The following is a 27,440-nucleotide window of genomic DNA, read 5'->3' as shown; positions in this document are numbered from 1 at the left end:
CAAAGTGACCTATTATTTTTAGTTCCAGCTCCACTCATTTCTTGCCAGGTAATCTTGAGTAAATCACTTAACCTCCCTAAGACTTGGTTCCCTCATCTGGAAAAATGCTATATAGTGGCAGTATGAGATACTGGACAGAGTCAGGCTTGGAATCAGGAAAACCTGGGTTCATGTTTCACTTCAGACACATACTTCCTCTGTAACCAAGGTAAGTTACTTCACCTTTCAGTGCCATTTCCCACCCTTCCCCTTCTGCTCCCACTAGCAGCTTTCTGAGGCTATAATTTGGAAAGGAAAAAAAAGTGCATATCTCTTTGTTTCTTTTGGGGGGGGAGGGGGAAGGCACTCCTTATTAAGAGGCTTCAATGCCAGGCAGTTATTGTAAATAATTACTATATTTATCCTACTTGACTACCAGAGCATTGTGAAGAGCAAATGAGTTAAAATTAAGGGGGAACACATCAACTGGGGAATGGCTGAATAAATTGCATTATATGAATATAATGGAATATTATTGTGCCAAAAGAAATAAGAAAAAGGATAATTCAGAAAAACTTGGGAAGACCTACATGAATAAATACAGAGGGAAATGAGTAGAATTATAATAACTTTTTAAAAATTATTTTATTTTGTTTTTCATTTATTTTTTTCCAGCCAAAGGTAAGATTTATTAAAGATCTGCCATATTGGCCATATTCTTAAGGAGTCTGAACATTTATGAGCTATTGGCTAGGTTATAAGAATCTAAGCCCTTTTTATATTTTGAGATTGGATCTCCCTACCTTGCCCAGACTAGAAGTGCAGTGGCCACTAACAGTAGACCTCACTGATGATTAACATTGGAAAGCTCCAATTCCAACCTGGACCGGTTGACTCTTTCTCAGGCAACCTGGTGACCCTCTCTTCCCAGGGACTCACTGTATTGGATCTGGACTTAATGAGAATGGCCTCTAGCCCACAGAAATTTTTCACTCAAGCAATCCACTAGTCTCATCCTCCCCAGTAGCAAGGACGACTCACATACACCACCATGCTCGGCAATAACAGCATTGTAAAAACAAGTTGTCCATGCCCCCAATTCCAGAGAAGTCCTGATAAAACATATGAATCATCTCCTGACAGAGAACTCAGGATTCAGAATATGCCATATGAATTTGAATGTGACCAATGTGCAAATTCACTCTGTCACTATTCACATTTGTTAGAAGGCTTTTGTTTTCCTTTATCTTTTTTCCAATATTTTGAAAAAAAAATCTAAAGGAAAAAGACCAAATGAATTAATTTTGTAAGAACTCTTGGGAAACAGGAAAGCACTGTATGGAGGTCAGGGATTATTATTTAGGGCCAGAATTTGTCTAATCTTTTGTTATCTATTAGATGTAATGAATGACTGAAATACTGAGTGAAAAATGAATAAAACAAGGTTGGGAATGGATGGGGTGTCCTCGATTTTGACCAATAGCAGAAATGACATTTGAACTATTTCAACAAATGTCTGAGAAAGGTAAGGGATGTAAAAAAAAAAAACCTTAAATACCTCCCTCTTGAAGTTTTCAAATCAATTATCTCACACTAAGTCACTGGTTCTTCTCATGTTGACTTCAGATTTTGAATGATTGCCCCATCTCTGTGTTAAGCTATCAGACAGAAGACAGATGAAATGGGTTATCAGTACTGTGTATAAGGAGGATAGCTAATATCTCTTCAGGTTGCAACTGAGTATTCTCAGAGTTCTATAAATCTAGACACATGTCTTAATGAAGCCTCATTTCTAGTCATGGACACTAACTTCTATTCACCAACATACCCGTAAAATTAGAAAACAACATTAAAAGTACCATGTAAAGCTCAGGTATCATGCAAGAATCACCACCTTCTTTGTAGATAGATAGATAGAGGGCACAGGGTGAGTTGAAGATTAAGGGGTCATATCTGGAGAATAAAATTAAGTGATGAGAGAGGATTATACTAGGAGAAGAAGAAAGGGAGAGGTAGAATGGGGTAAATTATCTCACAAAAAAAACAGAAAAGAAAAGTCTCTTACAGTGGAGGGGAAATGGAGAAGGTGAGAGGGAATGAGTGAATCTTATTCTCATAGGATTTGGCTTAAGGAGGGAATAACATACACATTCAATTGGGTATGGAAATCTGTCTTACCCTACAGGAAAAAAGGGGGAGAAGGGGAGAAGAGAGCAGGGGGATGATAGAGAGGAGGGCAGATTGGGAAAGGGGATAATCAGAAGTAAATACTTCTGAAGAGGGACAGGGTCAAAAGAAAGAATAGAATAAATGGGAGGGAAGGATAAGATTAAGGGAAATAGAGTTAGTTTTTAACAATATGTCTACTATGGACATGTTTTGTACAACTGCACATCTACAACCTATATTGAGTTGCTTGCCTTTTCAATGAGGGTGGGTGGGGAGGAAGGAAGAGAGAAAATTTGAAACCTAAAGTTTTAAAACCACCAGGATCGTAAATAAAATAATTTTTTTTTCCTTTTAGGAGAAAGTGAGGAATCAAGTGCCATCTTTCTAACTGAGGCTGGAGCTATTGGTACCTTAAAAACCATGTTAGCCACATAAGTCTTCAATATACAGCTCACACTTTTTTTTTCCTAATGGAATAATTACACGTTATTCCAATGACCTCATAGAAGACATAGAGTTGTGATATTCTATTTAGAGGGTTTCAGGCCTTAACTTGTAGCTATTTTCATGGACAATTCTCAAGGTGCTTCCCAAAGGATATAAATTTTATAGGACATTCCCATATTGGAACTTTCCTATTTTTAACCACTGCTAAAGCTATTATAGCTATAAGATTATTGGTGTTTTGATCTCAGACAGACAAAAAAAAAGGGGGGGAAAGTCAAGATAGGAATTTTCATCAGGATAAAAATTGTTTTTTTGCTAAAAATTTGTTTTCTCATGACTCTGTCCTCTAGAGGAACCTGGTATAGAGATACGCTGAAAAAAATTGTCAGATGCTTTAGTAAACAAGTGGAAAGAGACCTAAGGTGATGAAACAGAAATTATTAAGTCTTTGCAAAATGGAAAACATACATATATAAGAAAGTTGCCAACAGCAAAGAAAATGAGTTAGACTGAAAAAACAATAAGCCAAGATATATGTGTCTAGCCTAGATACAAACAGTAGCCAGAGTCTGGAAGCATTTGCCTCTTGGTTATATTCTATCTATTAATAACATTTGAAAAATTACTCCCATGATCTCATTTCATGAGACAAGTGTTCTGTAAAATTAAGGGAGAAACAATTATTCATCAGATGATAGATTTTGAGCTAGTAGGGACTTCCAATCAACCACCTCATTTTGCAAATGAGGAAATTGAATTCAACAGAAGTTAAGTGGCTTTCCCAATGGGATAAATAGCAGAGTCAGAACTTGAACTCAGGTCCTCTGTCTCCAGTTGAGTATTCTTTCCATTATATCATAATATTCTTTCTTGGTTACATGTAACTATTAAATATCATGAAACCCTGGCTTTTCCATAGAACTGACAAAATCCTAAAAGTTCATCTCTAGTGTCTTCCCTGGTATAACTTTCTCCCCTCTAGGAAACGTAATTGGCCTTAGCTTCAATGGCTCAGCTTCCTGGCCTAGGATAAATAAAAAACCCAAGCCATGAGGGATCTGGATCTCTCAGACTTGGAGAGTGCCTAAGACCATTAGAATTATCATACCCTATAGACCTATTGATCAGACACATTTCTGTGAGGAAGGACAGGAGGCTCAGTCTATCAAAAGTGAGGAGAGGTTCATACACTAATGAATTTTTGCTAGTTAAGAATGGTCCTACAAAAATAATCTGCCATGATTATTCTCCATAAACTGAGTTAATTCATTCAAGCAGGAAAAGGAGGTGTCAAGCACATTGCCCAAAAGTGTGATTCACTGACTCTCTTTTGTCTTGGTATACCTTTAATAGATTTCAAGGCATTTCATTCTTAACTTTTACAGGGAAGTTATCAGTCAAGTTAAATCTACAAGTATTTATTAAGCTCCACATAACTGGGCTAAATTCTACAGATACAAAGAAAGGCAAAAGACAGTCCTTGCTCTCAAGAAGCTGAAAGTATAATGGGAAGGCACTAGCACACATAATACTCAACAGAAGAGGTTTTTATATAAATAAGCTAATTATCTTACTGATCATGAAATATATGGCATCATCCATTAGTCATAAAAATCACAGAACCTCAGAGTTTGAAGGAACCTTAGAGATTACCTAGGGCAGCTAGATGGCACAGGGGATAGACTGCCAGGCCTAAAGCCAGGAAGACTCATCTTCCTGAGGTCAGATCTGGGCTCAAATACATACTAGCTGTGTGACTGTGGGCAAATCCCTCTGTTTCCTCATATGTAAGATGAGCTAGAGAAGTAAATGGCAAACCAATCCAGAATCTTTGCCAAGAAAACTCCAAATGGGGTCACAAAGATTTGGATGCCACTGAAGTGACTGAACCACAACAAAGAGATTACCTAGGCCAACCCATGCCTGCTCAGGAATTTCCTTTGCAGTCGTACTAACTCCAGAATTACCTGAAGACCTCCAGTGATGGGAACCATATTATCTCCCATGACAGCTTAACTGCAAATTACTTTGGAATAGCTCTAATTTTTTAAAAAATTATTTTTTAAAAAATCCTCTCACTGAGCCAAAACCTGACTTTCCCTGAAATTCCCACTTGTTCCTAGACCTGTCGTTTGGACCATACCTCATCCAGCCATCCAGACCCTATGCAGAGCTATTAATTTATCAGTGTAGGGAGCTGCCAATGAGCACACTCCCTCTACCAGAAAACCTTGTCCTTCCCATCATGAATATCTTATCATCTGCTCTCCATTCTTCCCCTTCTCCGCACCCTCATTTTCCTTCATAATCCTACATATTGCATGCATTTAAAGACAATTTGAGGAGGAATCTGTTGAAGACCTGGCTCTAACACCAGTACCCTCTTAGTTCAGGCTCAATTTTGGGATGAAATGCAGCACTGGTGAGTCATTGAAAATTTAACAAAGAAAGTATACTTTGCCCAAACAGCAAAAGAACAAACAAACAAAAACAAACAGAACAACAAAAAAGCACAGCAGAACTTATCTTCACCTTTGATAGACTGAGTCTCCCATCATTCCTCACAGAAATGTGTCTGATCAACAGGTCTATAGGGTAAGACTCTAGTGGTCTTAGATGCCCTCCAAGTCTGAGAGATCCAGGTCCCTCCTGGCTTGGGTTTTTTATTTGTTCTAGGCAGGAAGCTAAGCCTTTGAAGCTAAGGCCAATCAGATTTCCTAGAGCAGAGAAAGTTATACCAGGGAAGACTCTAGAGAGGCTGGGGCAAAGGAAGTTAAAAGGGAGGAAGTGGTTCCAGGAAAGCCAGGGACATCATGGGAGGAGGCACCCATAAGTTTCACCAGATTACCCAACGGGCTATGACATAAAAAATGTTGAACCATTAATGAATATTTCAAATCCAACCATTTAAGCTTCTGAATTCATTTAACTGCATCATTACCTAATCTAGATCCTTACATCATGTCCACAAATACAAGCAACTTGGTCAGCTTCTTCACCAAAATCTAGGTGCCCCTTGTCTGAAGCATTCTCCTGGTTTACCAGTGTAATGACCTTACCAAAAATGGAAGTGACATTAAACTGGCATGATCTCTTTTTAATTAACCAGGCTAGAGCTTAGTAACCACCACTTCATTTTTTTTTTTGGCTAGGCAATGAGGTCAAGTGACTTGCCCAGAGTCACACAGCTAGTAAGTGTTATGTGTCTGAGGCTGGATTTGAACTCAGGTCCTCCTGAATCTAGTGCCGGTGCTCTATCCACTGTGCCACCTAGCTGCCCCAACATCATTTCGTTTTCTGAGTGTTTATAGACAACTTATTTAATAATGCAATCTAGAATTTATTTTTTAGAAGTTCACTGGCATGTCATTTATAGATTATACCCTCTTCCCTTCTGTGAAAAGTGATATATTTGCTTTTCCCTAAGCCTATAGCACCTCTTCTGTTCTCCATGATCTTTCAAAGAGGCTTGGTGGTCATATCTGACAGGTCCTGCCTAACTCTGGAATGTCAGTAATTCATCCAGACCTGGTGATTTGAGCTCACTGAGTACAGCTAGATGTCTTCTCACAATCTCCTCACTTATCTTATGTTTCAATTCACTGCAAATCATTTTTATTTTATCACTCCCAGTCAATGACCATTCTCTTTAGCAAAGAAAGCTGCTGTTCCTCTGACTCCTTTTATCATCACTGTATCCACTTCTTGCCCAAAAATATTTTGAAAAATTCCTTTATGTCTGCCATAGCATTTGTAACCAACTTCATCTCATTCTTAGTTATAGTCTTCCTAGCATGATCTGTGAAATAGAATATAAGCTCATTGAGGGCAGTAATTGTTTAATTCATGGTGTTGTGCTAGGTGCGTTCAAGCCTAACACAAGGCTTGCTTAGAGTAGGCAAGTAATATGCACTGAATTCAATTGAATTACAGTACCACACCACTGATTTTATTCACCCATGTTTCCATCTTTCATATATGACTTCAAAATGTTGAAGTTATTTGATGAGTTCCATATGCATCTCCTTAGATATTGCCCCTTTCTTTCTCATCAGAAGTGTTTCCATTTGCATTTTCAGAATTTCATTACTGATGTATTTACTGTCAAATACAGAAGATGTGATGGTTGGTTTTGTTGAACTGCTATTTTTCTATATTTTTTGTTTTGTTATAAGAGATAGTTCACTGAATAAGAGAAGGGAGATATTTGGAAATTAAAATGATTTGAAACATAAAAGTTTTAATTAAAAAATCATTTTTGAGTTTTTACCAGACCTCTTTGGCTGAATTTCCTTGAAGTCTCTTTGACTGTAGACTCATTCCAATGTTTTCTCTGAGCTCTTTGGAATCTGCTCTCTCCAAATCTGGAATACACATCAGATTATAATCGCCTTTCCTCTCCTTCTCTATCACCAATTCTAACATGGAGTGGTGACTTCATACCCTCTCCTACCCCCAGATTCCCTTCATTTCTGTTTCAACAACTCATTGTTCCTTACCTGTGAGAGCTGTGTTCAGAAGAGCAGTAATTTCTCTAATTTACTCCTCCACCTTCTAATTAATTGAATTTTCATTAAGACAAGTAAAATATTATCAAGAGTTATGTTTTTGGTAGAAAGAGGCTATAAATAGATGGCCAGATTACTGAAGTTCTGATTATTAATTAGATCATGCTTCCATGTCAAGTTTTTGTTTTTTTAAATGTTTTCTATTCTTCCCCACTCTTGTATCTGGTACATGCGTAGGAACATAGTGATCATTTAATAAATTATAGAATGAAATAATGAAGAACTCATCTTTTCCAACTAGTTGGTAGGTCCTCATAGAATGAAGGCATAGAGAGAAAATTAACTAAACTATTCATATCCTTTGACATATAGATGCAACTTCTGAACATATATACCTACCGAGATCAAAGACAGAATCAAATGTATCATATACAGTGGGCAGCTAGGTAATGCAGTGGTAAAACACCATGCCTAGATTCAGAGGGACCTGAGTTCAAATCCAGACTCAGATACTTATTAGATATATGACCTTGGCAAGTCACTTCACCACTGTTTGCCTCAGTTTCCTCATTTGTAAAATAGGGATGATAATACTAGCACCTACTTCCCAGGGTCATTAAAGGCATCAAATGAGATAATGATTGCAAAGTGCTTAGCACAGTGCCTAGCACATCGTAAATGCTAAATAGATGTTAGCTATGATAATTATTTCACTAAAGTTTTCATAAGTTTTTTTTTAATTTCATAGTAGAAAAGAACCGCAAAGTAGTAAGCAAAGTGAAATATTATTGGATGTAAGAAATTTGTGTAAAAAGTGCCTTAGACCAATGAAATCAGAGAAATGGAGCGGAGGGAAGGGGAGGGGAACTTATATGAACTGATACAGAATGAAGCAAGCAGCATCAGCAAAACAACATGCATAGAGACTGAAATAATGTAAAGGAAAAGAACACTAAATGGAACTGAATTCCATGTAATGGTAATGACCCATTTGGGTCCCAGAGAAGAGATGAGGCAATGTACCTTCTCCTTCTGATAGAGAAGTGGAGGATTATTGCTACAGAATCTTATGTACTCTGTTAAGTGAGGTTGTTGTGATGGTTGGGTTTACTAGGGTATTTTCTTTATTATAATAAAGGATCACTGGGAATATTGTGAAGGATTGTATCCAGGAATGCACATTCTGACAAATAAAAGGGGTGGCATCAATAAAATAAAAGGGGGCCTGTATTTATTTTTTTTTAAATAGAAGGCAAGTCTAGAATAGTAGAAGCAAAAAAAAAAATCAATTAACTTTAACTTCAATAAATCTTTGACATCTCCATGAGTAGCATTAAACTATCAGTAATTACTCTTTGAATCTTAGCTGCTAATAAGTCATGTACCTACTTGAGAGGCATACGTTATAGGTCACTAACTCTTAATGCATATGATATTGCATTGATCAGAGCTCTTCAATCTTTCAAAATTGCTTGTCTTTATCATGACATTATTATATTAAATGTGTTCCTAGCTCTGCTCACATCATTCTGCATCAGTTCATGCAAGTCTTCCCAAATTTATTTGAAACCGTCATTTTCATCATTTCCTATGGCACAATGTTATTTCATTACTCAAAAGACTGATGATGAAACATCCTCCCTACCATGTGACAGAAGCGATGGGCTAAACATGCAAAGTAAGACAAACATTTTTCAGATATGGTTACTATTTGAGTGTGCATACTTATTACAAGGAATTTTTTTCTTCTTTATTTCCTTTCATTTCCTTCCTCCTGTTCCCAAAGAATTAGGAGGAAAAGGAAGAGAAAATAAATGCTATTTTTAAAATTAAATTTAAAAATGCATGTGACAGAGGTGATACATAAGGTTATTCTTTCCCCTGCCATGCCAACTGCTAGCTTTAATCAAGTCTGCCTATTTCACAACAGCCAGGACTCTCTACACTCATCCTGTTATCCAAGAAACCAGTCTATGGTATAGTCTTTTTAAGTATAAGCAACTATCTCAGCCACAACTGATGGGCAAACAGTCCTTTCCTCCTCCTTTCCTATGAATGGTCTAAGAAGAACAAAATAAATAAATTAGGTTTTTGTTGCCTATTTTAGACTGCCTTTTCTGATTCTTGATAAATGTCATAGAATCAGAATCAAAACCCCTAAGAAATAACTCTTAATTTTTAAAATTTATTTTAATTTTTATTCAGCATTTATTTTTCCAAGTTACATATAAAAACAATTTTAACATTAATTTTTAAAACTTCAAGTTCCAAATTTTCTCCCTTCCTCCCACCTCACCAACCCCCAAACCCCCGAATTGAGAAGGCAAGCAATTCAACACAGGTTATACATGTGTAGTCATGCAAAACACTTCCATAATAGTTATATTGTGAAAGACTCACTATATTTCCCTCTATCCTCTCCTGCCCCCCACTTATTTTGTTCTCTTTCTCCTTTTACCTTGTCCCTCCTCAAAAGTGTTTTGCTTCTGATTACCCCCCTACCTAAATCTGCCCTCCCTTCTATCACCCTCCTTTCTGTTATCCCTTTCCCCCTACATTCCTGTACAATAAGATAGATTTCTATACCTAATCAATTCTGATGAGATTATGGATCACTCATTCCCTTTCACCTCCCCCTCTTCCTCTCCATTGTAAAGCTTTTTCTCTCCTCTGTTTTGTGAAATGATTTACTCCATTCTACTTCTCCCTTTTTCTTTCTCCCAGTACATTCCTCTCTTATCCTTATTTTTATTTTTTTTAAGATATCATCCCTTCATATATACTCCTTATAACTACCCTAATAATGACAAAGGTCTTATGAGTTACAAGTATCATCTTTCCATGTAGGAATGGAAACAGTTTAACTTTGCTAAGAACCTTATGATTTCTCTTTCCAATTTACCTTTTCATGCTGCTCTTTAGTCTTTTATTTGAAAGTCAAATTTTCTATTCAGCTCTGGCCTTTTCATCAAGAGTGCTTGAAAGTCCTCTATTTCATTGAATGTCTATTTTTTCCCCTCATGAGTTATATTCAATTTTTCTGGGTAGATGATTCTTCTTTGTAATCCTAGCTCCTTTGACCTCCAGAATATCATATTCCAAGCCCTCTGATACTTTAATGTACAAGCGGCTAAATCTTGTGTTATCCTGATTGTGGCTCCACAGTACTTGAATTGTTTCTTCTGGCTGCTTGCAATATTTTCTCCTTGACCTGGGAACTCTGGAATTTGGCTATAATATTCCTGGCAGTTTTCATTTTGGGATCTCTTTCAGGAGGTGATTGATGTATTTCTTCAATTTCTATTTTACCCTCTGGTTCCAGAATATCAGGGCAGTTTTCTTGATAATTTCTTGAAAGATGATGTCTAGGCTCTTTTTGTGATCATGGCTTTCAGGTAGTACAATGATTTTTAAATTGTCTCTCTCATCTATTTTCCAAGTCAGTTGTTTTTCTAATGAGATATTTCACATTGTCTTCTATTTTTTCATTCTTTTGGTTTTGTTTTATAATTTCTTGATTTTTCACAGAGTCATTATCTTCCATTTGCTCCATTCTAATTTTTAAGGAAGTATTTTCTTCAGTGAGCTTTTGGACTTCCTTTTCCATTTGGCCAGTTCATCTTTTTAAGGCATTCTCCTCCTCATTGACTTTTTAGACTTCTTTTGCTATTTGCTGTAATCTATTTTTTAAGCTTTATTTTCTTCAGCATTATTGGGGTCTTGTTTAGCAAGTTGTTGACTCATTTTTCATGATTTTCTTGCATCACTCTCATTTCTCTTCCCAATTTTTCCCCTACTTCTCTTACTTGATTTTCAAAATCCTTTTTGAGCTTTTCCATGGAGACCAATTCATATTTTTCTTGGAGGCTTTGGATGTAGCAGCTTTGACTTTGTTGTCTTCTTTTGAGTGTGTGTTTTGAGCTTCCTTGACACCAAAGTAAGTTTCTATAGTCTGAATTTTTTCCCTGATTTGTTTGCTCATTTCCCCAGCCTATTATTTGACTTTTTTAGCTCTTTGTTAAAGTAGAGCTTTGCTTCCAATGTGGAGGGTGAACAGTCCCAAGCTTCAGTGGTTTTGTGCAGCTGTTTTCAGAGATACTTCCAGGAACCCATAAATTTTCAGTTCTTTCAAGGTGGTATAATCTAAAGAGGGGGGTTTAATCCTCTCCTGGCTTGTGCTCTAGTCTGTGAGTGACCACAAGCACTCTTTTCTGCCCTGGAACTGTGAGGAGTATTCACTCTGTACAGCTGCAGCAAGCTCTGATTTGCTAGTACTCCTCCTTGCTCCAGGACTGCTACTCAGCAATAGAGTCCTGCTTTAGTGCTAGCAAACAGATCCCTATAATCTCTCTCTGACCAATTCAATCCCCTTACCATCTGTGAGCTGAGAGCTCTGGAAGCAGCTGCATCCACTGCCACTGTGTTGGCGTGGCCTGCACTGGACTGCACTCCTTTCTCACTCAGGTCCAATAGACATTTCCAGCTGACCTTCTAAGTTATCTTTGGCATCTCTTGGCTGAGAAGTCTAAAAAACACTACTGCTGCCAGTGATTCAGTCACCCTGTGGCCTGCTCTGGGTTTGCTGGGGCCCTGTCTGTGGCTTGTGCTAGACTGCTGGTGCAACAGATCTTTCCTGTCAACCTTCTAGGTTGTCTTGGGCTGGAGATTTGTTTTACTCTCTTTTTTTGTGCATTCTGCCACTCTAGAATTGGTTTAGAGTCAATTTTTAAAGGTATTTGGAGGGGCTTAGGGGAGAGCTCAGGTGAATCTCTCTAAATTTTTAAGAAATTTAAGAATTTTTTTTTGTTTGCTTTCTGAAGGGTTTTCCCCTCTAATCCTCATCTAGAATTACTCCTTCACTTGGACACTGAAATACACTCAAGTCTACACAGAAAAAGGATACAGCTTTGAGTTTTCAAGGGTAATTTAGCTACCACAACAGAGTGTGGTCCAGGTTGAAACAAGGACAGAGGAATGGCAACATACAATTCGCACAGGGGGTCAACATGGTCCCAGTCCTTCATATTCTCCAAATCTATCACTATGCTTCGAACTCAGCCTTGGATATTCAACACTATCTCATATCCCTCAGCCATCTCTCCCCTCTGATTGGGATGGCTGGAGGATGGAAAACTCAACTCCTCCCAAAACCTTCCTTTTTAGGGGTCAGCGTTTGAACTTGCTGCTCATTCCACTCTCCGTCTACAGTTTTGCTTGGTTTCAACTCTGTGGAACACTATGTCCAATGGTATTCTCTTTCTCCCCTTCTGCTTTCCAGCTTCCCTTTTAGGTGTTGTCTTCCTGGATTAAATTGTAAGCTCTTTGAGGGTAGGGCTGTCTTTCTTATTTGTATCCCCAGCGTTTAGCATAGTGCCTGCAATATAGTAGGCACTTAATAAATGTTTATTGAATTTAATTGAATCAAATATTCCTCCAAATTGTAATGGAAACAAAAGAAAAAAATTTAGTTGTTCCATAAACTAGACTTGAATCAGTGCTTTCAGGCTGCCAGCTCAGTAAATCAGCATTAATTTAGTCTTAACTATAAAGCTAGAGTGAGCACAGTGAGTCTGTTTGTAGACTATTAACTATCCAAAAGGCTAATGGTTCAGAAGAGACATAAAACAATTAAAACATTTGCAGATTGGGCCTCTGGGGGGAAAAAAGTAAGTGGAATAAACAGAAGACAGGAACTGAAAATAACTCTTTAACTTTGTGAAGCATAGGAAGAAAAGTTTTTCTTTCTACCAAGAAGGTGATATGAAATATATATACATATATGTATATGTATATGTATATATGTGTATATATCATATGTGTGTATATATGTATATATACACACATACCTCTGGATACATATAGATAGATATAGATAGATAGATAGATAGATAGATAGATAGATAGATAGACAGACAGAAATGGAAAGAATGAAATTAGACATTTAGTAAAACTTCTAGAGGGGAGGTAGGTGGGTGGCATAGTGGATAGAGTGCCAGGCTCAAGTCAGGAAGACCTGAGTTCAAATCTGGCCTCAGACACTTATTGCGTGACCCTGAGCAAGTCATTTCACCTATTTGCCTCAGTTTCCTCATCCATAAAATAAGCTGGAAAAGGAAATGACAAACCACTCTAGTCTCTTTGCCAAAAAAACCCCAAATGGTGTCATGGAGTGTTGGACAAAACTGAAATGACCGAACAACAACAATACAGCTTCTAGGTATTATTAAGAGAAGCTATATGACTCAGTGGATAAAAGACTGAGCCTGAAGTCAGGAAGATCTGAATTCAAATCCAGCCTCTCACTCTTAAGAGCTGTGTGACCCTAGGCAAGTCACTTAATCCCTGCTTCTTCCTCATCTATGAAATAGGGACAATAGGAGGACCTATCTCCCAGGGTTGTGAGGATCATAAGAGGAGATAATTGTAAATTGTCTGGCATATAGCGAGTGCTATATAAATGTTGTTGTTATTTTACATACTGAAGGACAGAGAAGAAATACATTAAAAGACGAGTCTTCATAATAAAAAGAACAAATGTAACAACCTTTCTTAAACAGTTTTATAAGTAAAGGCCAAAATGCAGAGAAGTTCATACTATTAATATAGGAATATAGAACAGGGCTAGAAGGGATGTCAGAGGTAATCTAATGATCCAACCTCTCCATTTTACAAATGAGGAAACTGAGACTCAAGAAGATGAAATGTCTTGCCCCAAATCCCCCAAGCAATAAGCTACAGAGGAATATATCTGTTATTAAATGAAAAATGTACATTGAGTCATAGCAATAACTGATCATTTATTATTAAGCAAAATATACTTTTTATAAAGTGATTCATTAGAGACATATGAATTAGTGTGCAAATGAGTTTCCTTGTGGATTCCTTGTCATAATTAGAGGAAGAAAAGGCCCATTTCATGCCACCATTTACAACTATTCATCAGAGCAGTCATTGACTAAGATGGTTTTATGATTGCATTAAAGTTCTATTAGAAAAGTCAGCCAACTAGGGATAATTCAGTGGTTAAATGAGATTTCTATTGCCCAGCTCATGTCTGGTAGATTACCTCCATTCATGAAAATGAATTCCCTATTGACGAGTGCTTAGTGAACTTGATAATTTAGATTTAATTCCGAAACTGTAGCTAGTATCCCCAAACTCTACTTAAAATATTGTTTTATTAGGCTTTTCACAAGGGAGCCAAACTGTTACTTCCTCATAACTGCCAGGCAATTTTGGGGGATTACTTTAAGTGTGAATTGTCAAGTATTTTTTCCAGCTGTCTCCTGTCAGGCCATAATCCCCATATTGAGCCTTGTCCCTACAGAGTAGGCACTTGATCCTGGGGTCGGAGGTCATTTAGCTCTTGACTAATTCACCTCATTAGGAGAGGAAAGTGGAATGTCTCCAGCAACACAAATGCTATGAGATATAACAGAACTCTAGCCATTGGGTTGTTTTTGTTTTGTTTTGTTTTCTTTTTAAAAATCACATGGACCAAAGGAGAAAAAAATTAAGCTTACCAATTCTTATTATAAATTAAAAGGGCAATTTTAGGATATTACATAACACTCTACACCAAACCTAATAGCCAATTTAATAACAAAAATGTTTAAAATAACTAGCAATCATTTCATTTACTAAAAATTATTAAAAATAATAAATATAAAAAATAATATGTGACACTTTTTCCTCCTAAGCTGTTTAAAAGCATGTTTATACACACACACACACACACACACACAAACCTGCCTATATATATACACATAAACATGCCTATATATATAAACACGCCTATATATGTATATATATATATATATACACACATATATGCCTATATATAGATATATAGAAGGTAACATGTGTATATATTAATAATACACTATGTAAAATATATTAAATATATAAATATATTCCACCTATATTTAATATATCAACACATCAATATTATTTAATATATTAATATATAAATTAAATATATGAAAGATATTAATCATAGATTAAATTATTAATCTAATTTATTATTTAATTTTATTATTTATCATATATTATTCATAATAAATAAATAAATAAATATATTCTTATAATTTTATTATGAATTAATTTAATTACTTAAAAAGATTAATGATAAATTAAATGTATCAAATGAAAGAGGAATACTGATAAAATGTAAATAGCTAAATTGAAAAATATAAAAAAACATTTTTATATATGTGTATAATTTATATTGTGTATGAATACATACACACATGCAAGATGCCTTTATATATTTTTCCATTTAACATTACTTTTATAGATTTGTTCTTTTAACAACTAGTCCCTTGAGGCCTTATAATAGCTCTTTGGGGTAGGCACTCCAGGTATTATGATCCTCATTATACAGATGAAGAAACTGAGCCCAAGAGAGGTTAAGTGACTTACCCAAAGTAATATAACAGTTTCGATGGCATTTAAACCTGAGTCTTCTGGACTTTAAGTTCCACAGTCTCTGTACCAAAGCTATACCATCTCATAGGAACACGAAATCATAGATTTTGAATTGGAAGAAAGAAACCTTAGAGGGTATCTAGTCCAGCTCCCTCAGTCCATAGATGAAGAGTCTGAGGTTCAGAGATGTTAAGTGACTCACCCAAAGTTACATGGGAGGTGGTGGAGCTTAGATTTTAAAAGTATTTATAACAAGAAATAAATTATCTTCTTTTGGAATAAAACTTTCAAGTAATTATTAATCAGTGACTAATGATAAACAGAAATGCCTCTTGAGATTTTATCTCAAACATTCTTGTAAGTCAATTTCTAGTTTTTCAGATTGTCATAAAAAATGTCCCGATCATCATGCAGTTGTTTGGGTTTTTTTTCCTGTTATTTCAAATATCTGGCAATCCTTTATCTCAGAAAGCCTCTAACTTTCAATAAAAATTGGAAGTAAAGAATTTAAGAATTGATATTTCCATCATCAAAAATTCAAAAGGAGCTATAATATCAATGAAATGACAAATATCGTCCACTATGTGCCAGGCACAATGCTAGGCACTGGGGGATACAAAGTCAAGAATGAAATGGTCCTTGCCTTCAGGAAGCTTACTTTTTATTAGAGGAAAAAACATGTTCACACATACAACTGTATTGAGAATAGATGCAAAATAAATGCAAACTAGTTTGAGCTGTGTGTTAGGAGTTTGGAGGGCTGGGTCAAGAAAAGCTCTTTGTAGGTCATATTCTAGCTGAGTCTTGAAAGAAGTAAGAGATTCTTAAGTAAGAGGTGAAGGTGAGGAAGGAGTGCATTCTGAAGCAGAGGCACAGCCAATACAAACGTACAGAAATGGAAGATAGCATGCCATCTATAAGAAAAGACAAGAAAGTCAGTTTGACTGGACCACAAACTGCAGGAAGGGAAGTGAAATTGGAGCCAGATCATGAAGGGCTTTTCAAGTCAGACATCAGTTTACATTCAATCCTATAGACAATAAGGAATCCCTATAATCAATTGAGGGCTGCTAGGTGGTACAGTAGATAGACCACTGGGCCTGGGTTAGAAAGATCTGAGCTCAAGTCCTGCTTCGTCTAACTAGCTGTGCGACCCTAAGCTAGTCATTTAACCCTACCTGCCTCAGTTTGCTCATCTGTAAAATGAGCTGGAGAAAGAAATGACAAACCACTCCATTATTTTTGCCAAGAAAACTCCAAATGGGGTCACAAATAGTCACACACAACTGAACAACAGCAACAGGTTTATTGAGTAGAGAAGGATATGGTCAGATTTGCATATAAAGGGAAAATCCCTGTGGTGTCTATATAAAAGATGGACTGGAGAGGGGAGACTTCAGGAAACCATTGCAACAGTCCAAATAAGAGGTGATGAGGACCTTAACTAGGGTGGGAGCTGTGTGATTAGTGAAAAGAAATCAGATGAAAGAGATATTGTGGAAATAGAAACAAGGTTTGGCAACCAATTGTTTATGTTTAGTGAAGAAAAATAGAGTCAAGATAATGTTAAGTTATTAAACCTGAGAAATTGAAAGGATAGTGGTATCTCTATAGCAAGAGTTCTTAGCCTAGGGTCTGTGGGTTTAATTTATTAATATTTGATAACTATATTTTATAGTTTATATAAACATATACATATGTACCTCCATACTTGTGTGTACACATGTGTGTATGTATGTGTGTGTATTCTGCATTTTAAAAATCATTATTCAGAGTAGGGGACCAAAGGCTTCCCTGAACTGCCAAAGAAGTCTATGATACAAAAAATGAAAAAAAAAAAACGTTGCTCTAAAGAAATAAAGAAGGTTGGAAGAAGGAAGAAGTGGCTTTAGGTGGAAAAAATAATGAGTTCTCTTTTGGGTAGGTTGAGTCTGAGATGTTTCTGGGACATCCAGTTTGAAATGTCCAATAGACAGTTGGTGATTCAGGATTGGAACTCAGGAGAGAGACTGGGGCTAAAGATAGAAAAATGAGCCTTATCTGGATCAAGATGGTAATTAAATTCACTAAAGCCCATGAGATGAGAGAAAGAGAGAGAAGACAAGAGAAAAGAAGATGAGACAAGAGAAGAGAAAAGAAGATTAGCAAAGGAAAGAGAAGAGGATTCTGAAAAGAGTAATCAATAAACAAGCATTTGTAAGCACCTGGTTAGCATAGGCACTTACCGTAATCCTAGCATGTAGTGGGTGTTGAATAAATGGTTATTGACTGACTAACAGGAACCGTGTTTAGTGCTCAAAATACAGCAACAAAAGCCTGACAATTCCTGTTTTCAAGGAGCCTATACTCTCTCAGGGAAGAGAAATATGTGCATATCCAAATGGATACAAAATAATTGCAAGGTAACTGGATGAGGGAAACACTAGTAGCTAAGAGAGGGTGGAGGAAAGACCTCATGAATAATGAGGTGCGTGATGCTCTTTCCTAAAGAGAATTCTTTATCTTTCTCCCCAAACATACATCTCTTCCAAATTTCCCTATTTCTATAGTTCAGGTGTTCTTGCATCTTTTTTTATGGACTCCTTTGGTAGGCTGGTGAAGTCAATAGCTGCCTTCTCAAAATGTTTTTAAACTAGGGAATCATTGATTTTGGTTTTCCCACCAATGATTCAAACACATCCTATGCATGCCTGCCACCTTGTTTGACTCTTGCCCATGTTTTTTCCACAAGTTCACATGTAGGATCTACCCAACACGCCTGGGACCTTCCTTACTTTCTCTTAGTCTTACAAAGACACCAGTGAGGCATTTGGGTTTTCTACCTCTTTGTCATTCACCTTCTTCAATGTGACTAAAGCATCTTCACTTTTGATCCCGCATTTTCCTGGTGTTACCTTTCGCTCCTGTTCTTGAGTTCCTTATTATATGTTGCAGCTGGCTCACATTGACCCACTTGAGACTCATTTTCACTTCTTTGACGACTGGTAAAATGTGTTTAATCCATTCCATTTAAGGCACCCAAAGGATAATTAATATTTATAAGTAACAGCAGATTTTAATATGATTTTTACCAGACAAATATTTAAGTCACAACAGGAGACTATTGTGTTTCAGAAGATCCTTGAGCGAGATAAGTGGAATAGTAGAGAGAATGTTGAACTTGGAGTCATGAAGACCCAAGTTCAAATCCTATATCAGATGCTTACTTAGATATGTGACCCTGGTCAAGGACTTAACTTCCCTTATATTCAGTTTCCTCATTTGCAAAATGGGGATAATAACAACACCTACTTTGTAGGACTGCTGTGAGAATCAAATGAAATAATATATATTGTTGTTGTTGTTGTCTAACTCTTTGTAACCCCATTGGGTTTTTTTTTGGAGTGGTTTGTCATTTCCTTCTCATTTTACAGATGAGAAAACTGAGGCAAATAGGGTTAAGTGACTTGCCTAGGGTCACACAGCTAGTAAGTGTCTGAGGCTGGATTTGTACTCAGGTTTTCCTGATTCCAGGCCTGGCATTCTATCCACTTAACCACCTAACTTCCTCAACATATGTAACCTTAAAAGCACTATATGAACAGCCCAATCTAGAAGAAACATCTCTAACTGGAGAAACAAGTATTTGCATAAATGTGTTGTTGCTATTATAATGATATATTTCACAGCCATTTAACAATCCTAACAGACTATTGGCAGGAAAAGATGGAATTCATAATGTAATGAGGCTTTGATTCATTCCCAGATATCACCTAAGATGAAGACACCCATGTGGGAGACATTGGAGACCTGCTACTGGGAGAAGATATTCTGCATTCTGGATGCTTCACCACAACCCTATGAACTAAGGTTGTGGTGAGGATTTAATGAGATAATACAGGCAAAGACTTTGTAAACAGGCAGTAAAAACTATAAAAAAAGAAAGTTAGTATTATCTATCTCACACGGTGGCTATAAAGGATGTCCTTTGCAAACTATGAAGCTGTATAAATGTGAGTTCTTTTGCTGTTGTGGTTTCTTTGTTTCTGAATATTATGTAAGGAGTCCCCATAAGGCAACCTGCTATTTTGCTACATTCCTGGTCAAAACAGTTATTCCTAATGCTACATTCCTATTTAAGACAATGCATAAACTGCGAGGCCTTGGAGTCAAGAAGACTGCATTTATCCAGCCTCAGACACTAGCTGGATCACCCTGGGAGATTCATTTAACCTCTCTCTCAGCCTCAGTTTTTTCACTTGTAAAATGGGGATAATAATAGCACCTACCTTCCAGGCTAATTGTGAGGATCAAATGTATGCAAGGCTCTCTACAAACTTTAAGTGCTGTATAAATGCTACCTATTATTATTAAGGGACTTACCAAGCAGTGATACTTGAAGGCTAGATAGATTTAAGAGTCTCCAAAATCATTTATATGGAAGGAGTTTATATCTCTATTCATATTTGAAGACAATTCTTCATTTTTAGAAATTCAAAATGATTTATCTTTTTTTTTCTACACAGTAAGGTTTTCTGAAGCTCATTTGAGAATTACAAAATGGGGAATCATAATGGTCGACCATCACACCTTCTCTTTAAGAAAATTCATCTTTCCAAAAAGCATACTACTTTAACATAAAGGGGAAAAATGGAAAATTCTTATATGTAATCTGACGAGGTAAGTATCATTAAACATCAGTCATTTCAAGAAAAATAGCTTACACAAAAGATCATTTCTTCACTCTATTAACTCACTTCTTGACCATTGACTTCAATGACTGCTTTACTCTCTTCAAGTGACTAGAAATCACCTTACAGTGCTGTGTCTGCATTCCTTCCTTGAATGGAAACACACCAGGAGACTAAAACGGGATAATTAATTCCACTTCTACCCTTCTTGGCTATTCACCGAAGGTGCCATAGGGATTTGTCTTGTTACATTCTCTGTTTTATAGCTTGACTGCTCAGATATGAATTGTTTGGGTCACTCACAATCCATGAATATATATGTATATGTATATATGTATGTATGTGTATATATATATACATATGTATATGTATATATATATACATATGTATATGTATATATATATGAAATTTCCATCTTTTTTTCATTGATCCAAGAAATGCTATTGTTGCTTCCCCCCCCCTTCATCTGTTCTGACTAAATGAAAAGAATATAGACACACACCCAGGGGCCAGGAGTCAATTGTGTAAAGATGGAAACTAAGCTCTAATTCAGCAACAACACTTGTTATAGTATTATTAATAAAAATATTGTATAACTTATAGACCATGTTCCCTAGTCCAACCTCACTAAAATCCTTTATGAGCTGACAAGTAGACCCAGAAATGGAAATTTAGTTATCCAAGCAGAGTTAACAGATCATTTGTCAAGCCAGAGATAGAACTTAGTTAACCTGACTGCTTTTGAGCAGGTGGTAAGGTATTGTAGGATCACAAAGAGCTAGAAGAGAACTTAAAGGTCATCTAATTGAATTTGCTCATTTTAAAGATAAGGAAACTGAAGTCCAGAGTTGTTTGGGCAATTAGTCCCTTTTGACTTTTTGTGACCCCATTTGGGGTTTTCTTGGTAAAGATACTGGAGTAGTTTGCAATTTCCTTTTCCAGCTCATTTTGCAGAGGAGGAAACTGAGGCAAAAGTGTTAAGTGACTTGCCCAGGGTCACAAAGGTAGTAAGTATCTGAGGCCAAAATTTGAACTCAAGTCCCCCCATCCGCAGGGCTGGTACTCTAGACCACAAGAAGTGGGGAAGAGTCAGGATTCAAACACAGGCCCTCATATCCAATATGCTTTCCAATATTCCACACTTTGTTTCTTCAAAGATTTTTGTTTGTTTTTTGTTTTTGTTTTTGTTTTTATTCTACACATATCTAGAAGTACAATCATAAAATGATTTTTATGTATCTCACCTTTCGGAATTCTTGAAAAAGAACTGGCTGCCAGTCCCTAATCACACCCATCTCCTGCTCCATGTCGAAACCTCCAAACATATAAGGGTTAAACCTTAGTCTCACACAGTCATTTCATTCTACAGTGGGGGAAACTGAGGCAGAGAATACCTCAAACTCCTTCAAGAATGCCGAGTGAGTCAGTAGCAAAGCCAGGTTCAATGCTATAAGACTTTATGGTGTCGTGAATAGGATACATGTCTTGGAGTCACAACAAAGTTCAAACTCTGCCTGAGATACTTACTAGCTATGTGACCCTTTCTGGAATTTACTCCCTTCATCTGTGAAATGGTCTAAATGACCTCTGATGTCCCTTCCATTTCCAGATCAATGATCCCATCCTGCCTAGTCTCCTGCCTATTAAGTGCTCTTTCTGAATAGTTCCAAAGATTTCAGACTATGATCCCAAATTTTTAACAGAAGGCCCACCCTTTATTAGTGCTAAATGAAGACCAAACTTATAACGTTTAGCATTTATATGTAATTTACAGTGTAATAATACCAGGCCCCACTGGGGGTCGGGGCTCACAGCTGGGGGTCCACAGAACTATATTAGAGTGATTGTCCCTTCTACAAACTCTCACAATTGCTAAAGAAGAACTTAATCCAAACCATTGTAGCTTCATTTTTTTTTCCAATTTCTTTTCCCATAGTGCCCAGTCACCTCAAGAGTGCTTCTTTCTGTCTGGACCTCCATGACAGTGGATATTGAATAACATTATTTTTCTGAAAGTCCCAAGGCTCCAAATTAGGGATCAGAGGTAAGCTCTTCTCAACAGAGGCCTTACAGCTCTGGAATTTAATTAACTTCCTCCAGTGGTTTGAAGGGAAAAAAAATCTTCTTTCTTTCACCCAATCTTCAACAATATGTTCAAGTAAACACCTTTATGGACAATTGTCCTCATGTACTTCATTTGAAAATTAGATAATCTAAAACGTGCCTTGGATGGAAGGACTATACACATATGTATGTATGTATACATATACATATATATGTGCATGTACATTTTTTTTTGTTGCTGAGTGGTTTTATTCCTGTCCAAGTCTTCATGACCCTTTTTGAGGTTTTTTTTGACAAAGGTACTGGAGTGGTTTGCCATTTTCCTTTTTCAGCTCATTTTGGAGATGAGGAAACTGAGGCAAACAGGGTTAAGTGACTTGCCCAGGGTCACACAGCTAGTAAGTGTCAAGTGTCTGAGGCCAAATTTGAACTCAGGTCCTCCAGACTCCAGGGCTCTACCCACTGAGCCACCTAGCTGCCCCTAGCCACCTTCCCTTTGTGGGAGAAGTAGGGAAGTTAGGGTAAGAAGTTTGGATTCAGTGAAAGGACTGCACTTGAGGACCTAGAGGGTCACATGTGGCCTGAAGGCCGAAGGTTCCCCATTCCTGGATAGTACATTGGATACTACAAGTTGTGGTCACTATTTCTGTTGATTTTGCTTGTATTTCTTAGGTAGAAAGAAAGGCTTATTGGGTAAGAGTGAGGAAGCAGAGGGTGATGGCTTTTCCAGAAATCAGAAATAATTTTGTGATGTAAAAACAAAAGGCATCAATAAAAGTATTTTTTTTAAAAAGTAGAAAACAATGGGCAACTGGGTGGTGCAGTCGGTACAGCACTGGCCCTGGAATCAGGAGGACCTGAGTTCAAAACCAGCCTCAGACACATAACACTCACTAGCTGTGTAACCCTAATTGCACACACACACACACACACACATACACACACACACACACACACACAAAGATAATCAGAAGAGAAAGACCCAGACAATCCAATTTTGTAACTACTTTGCTGAATCGAATATGCATGACTTAATTACAAATCATTCCTAATAGAAATGTGCTATTTCATATCTAATACTCATTTTTGCTTTGTTCTTTGTATAATATTTGTGTTTGTTGGTGATTAAGTTTGTAATAAAAGCAAATTTTAAAAACAATTAGAAATATAAAGTTAGTTATGGATTTAAAGACTGCTACCTTTTAAGGGAATTTTAATCATTCACCAGCAGGTGGTAGAGATTTAGGAAGCCTGAGAGACTTTTAAGATCATAAATCTCCAGCTGGAAGGAGATCTCAGGGTTCTTTCCTCTAGTCCAACCCTTTCATCCTACAGATGAGGAAAATGAGACCCAAAGCAGCTGAGGTCACAGTGGTAAGGACATTAGAGGCAGAGTTTGAACCCAAATCTTTTGTGTCTTGAGCTAGTGTTCTTTGTACCCTACCATGGTACCTCTGAAATCACACCATGAAGGCAGTTACCTATCTTGCCTATGTATAAGTGCAGAATTGTAGGTAAAACCTGAAGGAAGGATAATTTTGCAGTTTATTTCAGGTAAAATACAAATGTAAGAGACTGAAGGTATCTTAGAGGTTATCAAGCCCAAGCTACCAATTTAAATCATTTTTATTTTTATATATCCTGTTATTATGAGCTTCATAAACATAAACATTTTAACATACAAAGTAGAGAAAATAAGGTTTTATGTGAAACCACGAACTTCTATTTCATATGGTTTGTTTTCAAGTCTATTGTATGGCTCTCCTGAAATTCCTTCTACTCTCTTTTGTGTTTTTTTTTTTTTTAGAAAATATTTCATCGATTTTTTTTCTTTTTCTTTTTCTGGGGAATGTGGGGCAGGGGGGACATTGCTATTGCTATCCACCTTCTTTTCCCATAACTCTTCTCCCACCCAAAACAAAAGCCTTCGAATTTAACACATAGTTAAACAAGACAAATTCACACACAAGTCCATACCTGAAAATAAGTCATTCTTCACCTCTAGTCCATCATCTCTTTGAAAAGAGATCAAAAGTATTCCTATCATTCTCCTGGTTTCATGACTGGTCATTGCATTGATCAGAGTTCTTAAGTCTTTTCCAAAAAAATTTACATTATTGTAGTCATTTTATAAATTGTTCTCCTGGTTTTGTTTGCTTCATTCTGCACCAGTTCATACTTGTCTTCCCAGGTTTCTCTCAGTTAGTTGCCTTAATAATTTCTGGGACAAAATAGTATCCCATTACATCCATATATCACAATTTGCTCATCTACACCCAGTTGATCAGCATCCACTTTGTTCTCAGTTCTTACTATAATGAAAAGTTTGTACAAATATTGTCGTATACATCAATCATTTTACTCTGGTTTTGATCCCTTTGGTTATATACCTGGTAGTGGCATCTCAGATGAAAGGGTTTGGGCTGTAACTCCAAACCACTCTGGTGGTTTGATCATTTTGCAACTTCACCAGAAACACAATTGTGCACCTATCTTTCAATAGGCTTGCTAACAATTGTCATTTTTCCCAATCTGATGGGTATGAGGTGAAACCTGAGATGCTTTGATTGGAATTCATCTGTCATTGATTTGGATATTTTGTATGGATGTAGATAGCTTGCATCTCTTCTTTTCTAAATAGCTTATTTATATCCTTTGACTGTTTATTTGTTAGGGGATCCCTCTTGCTTTTATACCCTGTATTTCTATCAATTCCTTATATACTTTAAATGTCAGGTTTCTACCAGAGACACTTGCTGAAAAGAATGTTTTCACACTTTTTCTCTTCTAATTATAATTACATAGATGTTGGTTACATCCAAAGTTAATTTTGTATTATCAAAATTGCCAATTTTCTCTTTTGTGATCATTTCAATTCCTTGTTTCGTCAAGGGCTCTTCTAGTTATAATTGTGAAAGATGTCTCTCTTCTTTAGTTTATTCATGATGTGACCTCTTATATGTAGACCATGTACACATTTAGAGCTTATTGTGGTATTTTGCATGACATATAGGTCTAAACCTAATTTCTGCATCTTTTGTATTCCAGCTACATTTAATAAATGTTGAGTCCTTACCCCTCTCTCCCAGCCCTACACTAGTTAATGTTCTTAGGTTCAATCTAATACTATGCTACTATGTTTAATTACTTCTAGGTCTTGTGTACCTAATTGGTTCCATTGATCATTTTCTTTTTCTTCCTTTCTTCTTCCTTCCTTCCTTTCTTTCTTTCTTTCTTTCTTTCTTTCTTTCTTTCTTTCTTTCTTTCTTTCTTTCTTTCTTTCTTTCTTTCTTTCTTTCTTTCTTTCTTTCTTTCTTTCTTTCTTTCCTTCTTTCTTTCCTTCTCTCTCTCTCTCTTTCTTTCTTCCACTAGTACCAATAGTTTTGGTGATTATTGCCTTGTATCATAGTTTGAGATCTGGTATTTCTCAGCACACACAACCCCTTTCTACTTTTTTTTTTTATCATCAACCCTTGAGATTCTTAACCTTTTGTTCTTCCAGATGAATTTTGTCTTTATTGTGTCTACTTCTATAAAGTAACCCTATAGTCATCTAACAATTATAAATGTTGTTGGTTCCTGAGGTCAGGGACTTTATCCCTTTAGCTTCTTCACTTCGGACTCTGGACTCATGCATATAATGATCTTGTTTGGTCCTGGGACAGGCTCTGTTCCTCATATTCTTTGGTTCATTATATCCCAACTCCAGTGCCCCAGGGGGGAAAGCATATTTAAAACTTACATTTGGCTCATGTCGAGGGTCTCCCCAAAGGGAAGGTTAGAAAGAGACTCAATGTACTATAATAATCAGCTATGGGTCAGCTATTTATTTTCTCTACACAAAAGAAATGCTTAACACAAACAAGACTCATAAGCACAAATTGAGAAAAAGATTTAAAATAGCATATGATACCATAACTATTGTTAAGCTCTACCAGAATCTTGAGACTTAAACATCAGAATATGAAACAGTTTGGGAGACTACTATATTGGCTTTCCACATTTCATCTTGGTCCTGTGGCATCCAAAACCAATTCCTTACTGTTCTATACTATACAAACATCTAAACAGCGGGGTAGCATTGCGGATAGAGTACTGGGCCTCGAATGAGGAAGACACGAGTTCAAAACCAACCTCTGACTCTTACTAGAGATGTAACTATTTTATTTAGCTTTGTCCATGGTGAAATAGAGATATAATAGCACCCAGGGTTGTTGTGAGGATCAAATGAAGCAATATTTGCAAAGTGCTTAGGACATTGCCTGGCATATAGGGGGGTCCTTAATAAATGCTTCCTTCCTTTTTTTTTTCCTTTTTTTCCTTCCTTCCTTCTTTCTTTCTTTTCTCCTTCCTAATACATGTCTTCTGTTTTGCTTTGGTTTTTTAGGCAATTGGGGTTAATTGCCTAAAATTTCCCAGGGTCACACAGCTAGTAAGTGTCAAGTATTTGGTCTGAGGTCGGATTTGAACTCAGGTCCTCCTGACTTCAGGGCCGGTGCTCTGTCCACTGCACCACTTAGCTGCCCCTAATACATGTCTTCTGGAAAGCCAGATAAAGTGGGGAGGTCCTTGCCTGTGGGTAGTATCCTGTCTGATGCCACCAGTCACCTTATGTTGATGAATCTAGCACTTCCCAACTGTTCTAGCTCACAAGACTGACTCTACACAGAACACTTCTATATCAGAATCGCTGTTTGGTCATCTATACTCAGGAAAAAAACAAACAAGCAGAAGAAGCAGCTGCAAACCTAGGCTCAGGTTTATCAAGGTGGTATATTTACTTGTAATCTGTTCATTCCATATTTCTGCTAGGGCGGGGGGAATGGTCCCTCCCCATCTGCTATCATGGGGTCACTACTTACCATGGGGCAGGAAAAAAGAAGCAGGGGTAGAGACACTCTTCTTTTAAATGTCCACTGAATCATTGGCTCTTCCTACTCAGTGGCCAGTAAAGGGATTTCTTTATCATCCCCAGAGCCCTTCAGTGCTGAGTCACACATGGCTGGTTTGAAGCAGCCAGGGATTTCATCATCTCCCAAGTGCGGAGCTAACAAACATGGCTAGTTGGAGTCAGGCAAGGCAGCTCCTCACATTGCCTGTTACAATAGGGTGACTGGTATGATATGGAATTTGTCAAATTCTTTAGGTCAATCCACTCATTTTACTAAAAAGGACC

Source organism: Phascolarctos cinereus, unplaced genomic scaffold (genome assembly GCF_003287225.1).
Source record: "Phascolarctos cinereus isolate Bilbo 61053 unplaced genomic scaffold, phaCin_HiC Scaffold_1;HRSCAF=81, whole genome shotgun sequence".
Lineage (NCBI taxonomy): Eukaryota > Metazoa > Chordata > Mammalia > Diprotodontia > Phascolarctidae > Phascolarctos > Phascolarctos cinereus.
Note: the sequence above shows the minus strand (reverse complement) of the source record.